The 8,560-nt window shown below is 43.5% G+C and overlaps 1 protein-coding gene across 1 annotated transcript in view; it reads left to right on the top strand.

Moving 5' to 3' along the window:
* The first annotated feature begins 3,304 nt into the window (after positions 1-3,304).
* ARIH2 (ariadne RBR E3 ubiquitin protein ligase 2) overlaps positions 3,305-8,560 on the top strand; it is a 69,586-nt gene continuing 64,330 nt past the window's right edge. Inside the window, exon 1 of the mRNA XM_006873625.1 lies at positions 3,305-3,455. The gene's annotated coding sequence lies outside the window, so the exon portion shown is untranslated. The remainder of the gene's footprint in view (positions 3,456-8,560) is intronic.

Raw genomic sequence — 8,560 nt, 5'->3', positions numbered from 1 at the left:
TGGCTCTTCTCCGTTGATGGTCCCAGAGACCTCCGCTCCTAGACTGGAGAATTAATCACTCCCTTCCTTGTTACAAAACGTCTACCTTTGCATTTCCAACCCTTATAATCCGTCCTGATAAGCATTATTCACTACAGTCTCACGAGTTACTCATCTGTATTTCCTTTCATTAGCTTCGCCTATTGTGCTCTTTTTATGATTGACCTGAAACATCTGCTACATTGATATGGTGTTTTAATAAAACCCATTCTCAAATGAGATCATAGCCATAGGCATAGAGGTTAGGATTTAAAATACATATTTTTGGGGTACAAAATTCAATTCATAGCAGCAGGTACATCTGGAACTTTTTCAGAACTGAAGGCACATTTCCAGAAGAGAATCTTAAAAGCTTTCAGAGAGGAAAAAATAAGCTATCAAGCAAAGGAACAAAAATCAGAACACATCAGACTTCTCACTTGTAAAAACAATAGAATGTAACAAGATCTGAGGTTAAATAATTTGAAACTAGAATCCTACTTATAGCCAAACTAGGATTAAAGTGAGAGTAAACAAGAACAAGAGCGTCAATCATACAATGAAAAATTCAGGTTTGCTACCCATGGGCCTCTCAGGAAGAAATATACAAGGATGTACTACAACCAAACAAATATTATGAGAGAAAAACCCATAATTCCAACCGAAATGGAAGGATTCTTTGTATCAAGGATCAAGCTTGTTTTCTCAATGTACTGGGTTGATACAGGCAATTCAGACAGTAGATGAGGGTAGAGACCATCCGTACCTCTATTATCCAGAGGAGTGTAGAGAGCAAGAAGAATTTGCACCTTTTCCATCGCCTGTGTGAATCTGTGCCGTCATTTTGCCATCTGTCTCTCCAGAGCTGTTTTTAAAAACTTCAAATGACTGAGCTGTGTCTGGCCAGCATTCTGTTCAGTCAATCTCCTTCTTTCACCTCCCCTTCTAAGTGTCCCCTGCCAATAGGTATTCAATCTACTTCTCTAACCTTTCCTTTGAAGCTCAGCGTTCCAGGATTGTCCTCTGTGTCTGTTAAATTGGTCTCCTGTATCATTGGAAGGTATTTTGTTATTGTCGCGTCAACTCTGACTCATAGTGACTCTGTATAGGGTTACCAAGGAGTAGCTGGTGGGTTTGAACTGCCGACCTTGTGGTTAGAAGTCCAGTGCCATACCAGGAGTCCCATGGAAGGATGTTGTTGTTAAGTGCCATCAACTCTGTTCCGACCCATATTAATCCATAGGGGCAGCTGGTGAGATTGAACCACCAACCTTGGGGTTCAAACAACTTTGCAGTCCAGCACATTAACCCCATAGCACCATACTGGGAAGGGGGAGATCAGTTTTCTTTCTGAACCTAAATATCTTTGGAGTCCTAGTGTGGTGCTATAGGATAAGCATTGAACTGCAAGGTTGGCAGCTCAAACTCACCAGCTGCTCCTCAGAAACCCTATTCAGGGTCACTCTGAGTTGGAAATGATTTGATGGCACTAAACAACAAACAACAGCTTTGTTGTAGAGGGTATGTGTAATGTGTCTGCCTAGTCTGCCATCTTGCTGGATATCCAGGTCTTTTTAAATTTTATATTGTGAACAGAGTGAAGGTTTACAGAGCAGATCATCAGTTTTATATTTATATTCTACTCCTCAGAAGCCTGTAGAGGATCTTTGAGTTAGAAATGGCAATGGCACTTAACAACAGTCAAATGAGAGAATAAATAAAGATGATGCAAAGCCTAAGGATTCCAGTACACAATATAGGCATGGATGCACTTTTATATGTGAGTGCCCTTATTCCCTAGTCTGCAAATGCAAGAATTCTATAGAAAGGCTGTTTTCTTTCTATTCATTGTTGTTAGTAGGTTCAATTCATAGTCACCCTATCCACTGACAGAACACTATTGGGTCTTGCGCCATCCTCACAACTGTTGCTACTTATGAGTCCACTGTTGCTGCCACTGTGCCAGCCCATTTTGCTGGGGGGGGGGTCTTCCTCTTTTTTGCTGATCCGCCACTTTACCAAACATAATGTTTCTCCTGACAGTCAAGTCTGAAGTAGGACAGACGAATCTGGCCATCCTGCTTCTGTGCACTTTTGTTGTTGTTAAGTGCCATTTCTACTCACAGCAACCCTGTATAGGGTTTCCAAGGAGCAGCTGAAGGGTTTGAACTACCGACCTTGTGGTTCCCAGTTCAGTGCCACATCAGAAGTCCAGTGATGATTTATTCCCAGTAACCCAAAGTGAGAGCTTCTATTTCAGACTTAATTTGCAGAAATATTTATTAGGCTCTTTAGTAGAACTATCCTCAAGAATTTAAATGGATATGTTTTGTCAAAACAGTAAAAAAGTATACCAAATTATAGTAGATAGGTTTTCATGTTGCTAATATACAAAATTCACAATTAATTTTGGACTTCTTTTGTAGTTCGTTGCATCTGACTTAGGTACTTGCTCAGAATTAAACTGGAAGCTGAAAATCATATTTCTTGCAAAAACTATGTAAGAGAGTTCAGGGTACATAAATAGCTTAACTGCCAGCACATATACAATTCCCGTATGGGTGTAAATGGTTTGGGTTGCTATCTACAGCTATACACAGCGGGGAAGCTCTCTGGTATCACTAGATTCGCACTGATGTTTTCACTGTCTGACAGCAGCAATCTGGGTATGGCTCTGTGGCTCCATTTATCCATAACACTGGCAACAGGTCTTAGAAAGTTTTGGAAGTCACAGTGGAATCTCCTATATTGTGAGAAAGACTAGAAATCTAGGAGAAACTGTGCATTAAGTGAGTTAAAATGCAGTCGGTGAGACAGAGACAGAAGATAGGGGTGTGGGCAGCAAAGAAGGCCGAGGCAGAAGCCAGAGACCGCGTCGGAGACGAGACCAAGATTCCTAGCTCTGTCACGCTTATCCGAAGGCTTAGCTCCCCTCCGACTAGACAACGGCTAAAAACAACGTTTCTACCCTACCTACTCCAGGATGTGATCTCCTTGCCTGACATCGGAGTACAACAGTTAGAATGAGGAAATCAGAAGCGCGATGGTTAAAAATATCCCAGATGGCGTCGTAGGCGGATGCGTGAGGTAATGCTGACCACTACTACACCGAATCCTCCGCTGACTCTAGTAGCCATCAGCGCCGAGAGTACCAGCGTCGGGCCACAATCCAAAGCACGGAGCAGCAAGGAGACAGTCTTACTGACGTACCAGTGGCAACTCGGGTCGACCGCACACCGACCTCGAGCCGGAAGTGACGCATCCACGCCAAACACTTCCGGGGCTCTGGGGACGGCTCCTCCGGAGGAAGCAACGCGGGCACCGACCGGCGTCGGCCCGTTCCCTCCGCCACCGCCTTGCCTCAACCCGATCCCTCTGGTTCTGCTCGACCCTGCGTGGCCTGCCCGGGATCAGCGGCCGCGGGGTCGCGGCTCCCGGTAAGTGCGTAGTGTGCGTCGCGGCCTTGTTTACCGCGACGGGCCGACGGGCGGAGGGGAGACCTTTCCGCTGGCCTCCCCGGCTTGGCCGGGACTCCGCCCTCGCCGCCGTCCGCGAGGCTCCGGCGTCCCCGCCGCTGGTACACGACCCCTTCCTTCCCCGCCCGCCCCGCCGCCTGCTCAGAGTCCAGGATCGTGTGGAGGGGTGACAGGAGATAGTCACCGAAGCAAGCGGACGTCCGGTGTCTCTCTGCCCTTCTTCCTCCCGCCGCCGCCTCAGCTGGCCGAGAGGTCGGAGGCCAGCTGTTCTGACTGACCGGCCCCGGCGCACTTGGGCCCTTCCCGCCAGGATCGCCCGAAGAAACGCGCCGTCTTCGGGGCTTCCCACTTGAGTCATCGCTGTGAGCACTCTCGGCGCCACCCGCGCGGCTCGCTAACGCCTGCTTGTGAAGGGTTCCCTCTGCGCGTGAGCCTCCCTCCCGTCTGTGCGGAGTGCCAGGATTATGCAGCGCTTCGGGAGCAACATGCAGTCCAGGAGCACCGCTGCCGGGTCGGCTGACGCTAAGTAACCGCGGGAGAGGCCCAGGCGTTCTTGGACGACTTTGCCACTGTTGTGATTATTGCTCTGTCCCACAGAACTTAGTGCACTGATGGACATGTTCTGTAACTTTGCTGTCCAGAACAGTAGCCACCCGCCACACGTGTCCATTGAGCCTTTGATGTGGGTAGAGTGACTGGGAATCTTTTAAATTTTATTCAAGCTTAAAATTAAAAAATATAAATAGCTATTTGTCTCTTACATTTGCTATATTGGACAGCACAGATACTAAAGTGTGGGATTTTGAAACCAAGTTGCTGATTCATATTTTTGTGTTGAGTAGTTTCATTCATAGATGTAGACTTCGGGAATGATCATTTAGTGCTGGATGTATTTAGTTACCCCCACCCCCACCCCCTACGCAGCCCTAGTGGGTGTCTGGTCCTCTGAACACATAAGTTTGGCGGGAAAATAATTTCTAGCGCACTTTTTCTGTCTGGAACATAGAGATAATATTGAATATCATGAGCAAGTCCAACATTTTTTCAAGTAGATTACAGGGATTTAATTTTGAAAAGACAAAAAAATTAAGTTTTTACTCGTATTTAATTCTGAACCTAGAATGCCCAGTATATATGAAATGGAGTTTTCTTTCCTTTCGAGGAGCCTGGAGTTTATGCTCCTTGAATGCTAGGATTAGTGAGAATTCTGTGGGCTAAAACTCTTAGTCTAGAGAATGTGAAAAGCATGCACTTTTCTCTTGGTGTGATTCTGGAAGGTCTTTGAGTAAGTTTGTGGCCAGTAACAGGGAGAATAATGGGGCTTATGAAATCCTGTCGGTTTAGGGTACGGTGGGGATCTGACGGTGGCCTTGACTGGTTGCCACTAGTGTAATTCTGGGGAGTTAGTTAATCTTCTTGAACTTCCTCATTGGTAAGAAGGTGATAGATAGTAGATAATCACTTTTAGGTTCTGAAGATAAATGAGTATGAGTCTGATGTGAAATTAAATAATTGTTAGTAATTTTTGTACACTAGGAGCTCTGGTAGCGTAGTGGTTACAAATCAGGCTGTGAACCTCATGGTCAGCAGTTCGAAACTACCAGCTGTTTCATGGGAGAAAGATGAGGCTTTCTGCTCCCGTAAAGATTTACAGCCTTGGAAACCCTGTACCGGGTTGCTATGAGTCAGAACCAACTCCACAGCCCATAACAACAACAGAACAATATTAATGGATTCTATTTGTCCTATAGACACTATCTTACACAAAATTACTTGCAAAGGAAAAAAAAAAAAAATTGTTCTCCCACAGTTTTAGGAATAATCTTCCACAATCATTGTTTCTATTCTGATTTTTGTTTAGTTTTTATCTGTCTATGTTTAAAGACCTAGTGTAGTGTTGTAGGATAAGCACTGGACTGCTAACTTCACAGTCTGCAGTTCAAACCAACCAGTTGCTACTTGGAATCCCAACACATGGTCACTATGAGTTGGATCCAATTTTGTGTCACTTAACATGTTAGAAGTATTTTTTTGGAAGTTAAGAACTCTGGTTTTCCAAGTAAATCTAAAGGATAAAACAGGTAGAAATAAAATTTCAGAGTAAGAACAAGTAGTACTTAATTTAGTAATGGATAGTGAAATATGTATTTCCTGAGAAAACAAATGGCCCTGGTGGATGTCACGAGAGAGATGGAAAATGGTGTTAGTATTGCTATCCTTTTGGGGACATTTATTTGAAAATAATTTTTTCATGAGTTAAGTGAAATCTGAAATACTAGCATTATTTTGTAATTGTTTAATTGCTACATTTAGAGGTGATTATAAAAAAGGTGTACTTTGAAGTCAATTTACCATTTCCCTTAAAAAATGAATTAAAAAAAAAAGTTTTATTGTGAAATGAGTGGAAGTTTACAAGGCAAATTACCAGTTTTACATTCAACAAATCATATTTTGTTTCATTGCAATGATTGCAATCCCCTACATGTACTATCAGTTAACAGTATTTACCTCTGTTTCCTGCTCACCCCTTGTTTTTTTGATGTACATATACAAAACAGAAAATGTGTATTTGTTTAAATGTCCAAAGGATACCTTTTTTTTTTAAAATGTTTTATTGTGAATTATGTGATAGTTTACATGGGAGAACATTAGTTTTACATTCATTCTATCGTATAGCCTCTCATTGCCATGATTACAATGCCCTCCATGCAATCCTTGCCCCATACCCCCCAGGTCTTCAGCACACAGTCGCTCTCCGTCTCTGGGTCTGGATCTAAAGTCTCCAGCTGCTCCATCGCTCCAAGTCATCATCTCTGGCTCCATTTCAGGCATCACTGCTTCTCTGGGTTGGGTCCTGCTCTCTGCTCTTCTCCCTTGATGGTCCTAGGGACCTCCACTCCTAGACTGAAAAGTTAATCCCTCCCCTCCTTGCTATAAAACCTCTACCTTTACATTTCAAACCCTCACAAACAGTCCTGATATTCACTATTGTATCACAAGAGACCCGTCTGCATTTCATTGCATCAGCCCCGCCTAGTCAGATTGAATACTACTCGCTGGAGAGTCTACCTTCCTCCAGGCCCTCTGGATTTAGGTCCCCTCTTGAAAGCTTGTAAGCCAGTCACTTCTTGCCGTGTAACCCCCGCCCCCCATTTTGGGTAGCCAATGTCCAAGTTGCCCATCCCTGTCTACTCTGTGTATGGATGGGGGTGGGAATGATTCTTGCTGTAAGTACTTGTTCCCTCTTTTGAGCTACTGCTTCCATAGGTGTAGGTCAAGTTCATCAAATTGTATGAGAATACTTTTTTTTTTTTTTTTTTCCTTTTCTTTTTACTTCTGGTTGACCTCTGACAAAGGATACCTTTTGCAAGCTAGCCTCTTGCCTTCAGGCACACAGCCTTTCTCAGTCCATGGATCTAGAGTCCTCAGCTGCTCTATCTCTGATGCTCTGCCACCATCTCTGCTGTCGCCTTTTTTCTGATTAGGATCCCAGGCTCCCTCATGCGCCTCCCTTTTGATAGTCCCAGGGTCCTCTGTTCTGAAATGAAAGATTAACTACTCCCCCTTTTAGTTAGACATCCTGTATGTACATTAATAGTTGGGATCATTGCAATTAACAATTATAATTGAATCATAAAATCCTATCTTTATTATCTCTCATCCCCTTTCACTAAACCTATCTGGAAAAGAGGAAAACTGTTTAGTAGGGATTCTACCTTACCCCCCTCATTCTGAAACTAAGCACACTCATGAAAACTTGTAAACCAGCCACTTTGTACCTTTATAGCCCCATTGTTGATAGCCAATATCTTAAGTTGCAGTTCCCTATCAACCCAGTATATTAAGGAGGCAAGCTTGATCCTTGATTTGAAGAATCCTTCCTTTTAGGTTGGAGTTTTGAGCAATGAAATCCATAAGCAAAGGTCTAGTTCATCAAATTGTAGCAATTCATGCTTGCTCCTTGAATCAAACTTATTTATCGTAATCTGATTGAGTTCAGGTCAGCTAGCCATCCAAGCTAGGTCAAATGGGTATTATCTATAAGTTTGGGAGTTCTTGCATGCCTCGCCCCATTTCAGACCAACTGGACGCTTCACAGTCAATTGAGGGTGAATAGGTCCATGTCCATGGGCTCAGGAGTTCCAAGTGAGCTTACTAAACTTCTCTTGTGTTCCCTTTGAGTTCCAGTCTTACAAGGGAATTTACCCTGATGGGCTGACTTTTATTGCTTTAATGGCTCTAAAACAAAACAGCTTGCTTGATTTTCTAACAGCCAAACAGTCTTTTTTCCTGCTGATTCAAGAAATATCTTCTGGCCCTTTAGCCATTCTGTGATGGTCTGCATGTCTTTTCAAGTGGGAATGTGTTACCTCAGAAGATTCTGGGGTGGGAGCTCAGAATCACATAGGACCTCATACCCAACAAAGGCTTAACAAGAAACACCTAGTCAACTTTTAAGTAGCATTTAGGATAGAAATTGTTGTTGAGGGCTGTTGAGTCAGTTCCAACTCATAGCAACCCTGTATAGGGTTTCTGAGGAGTGACTAGTGGGTTTGAACTGTCAATCTTGTGGTGCCTATCCTACAGTGCCATAGTAGGAGTCCAGATGGACATGGTGGCAATTAATTTAAGGACTATGAAGGTTATGAGTAAGGAGATGGACTTTCAAATCAGGAAAAGTAATTGGATGCCCATTTCCATCACCAGTACCCTGATTGACTTATTGTTAATTGTTTACTTTGAATTTGTGTTTGCTGTTAAGTGCTGTAGAGTTGGTTCCAACTCATAGCAACGCTATATAATGTTTCCAAGGAGCATCTGGTGGATTTGAGCCATCAACCTTATGGTTAGCAGTCAAATGCTTATCCTACAGCACTACGCCAGAACTCCTTACTTTAAATATTTTTTTAAAAGGTTATATTAATCTTGTCAGTGGAGCCCTGGTGTGGTGCTGTGGGTTAATGTGCCAGACTGCAAAGCTGTTTGAATTGCAAGGTTGGTGGTTCAAGCTCACAAGCTGCTCCTCGGAAACCCTATACAGGGTCGCTATGGGGCGGAACCAACTT

Source organism: Chrysochloris asiatica, unplaced genomic scaffold (assembly GCF_000296735.1).
Source record: "Chrysochloris asiatica unplaced genomic scaffold, ChrAsi1.0 scaffold00246, whole genome shotgun sequence".
In the NCBI taxonomy this organism is placed as follows: domain Eukaryota; kingdom Metazoa; phylum Chordata; class Mammalia; order Afrosoricida; family Chrysochloridae; genus Chrysochloris; species Chrysochloris asiatica.
Note: the sequence above shows the minus strand (reverse complement) of the source record. Positions and strands in the feature narration are given on the sequence as shown.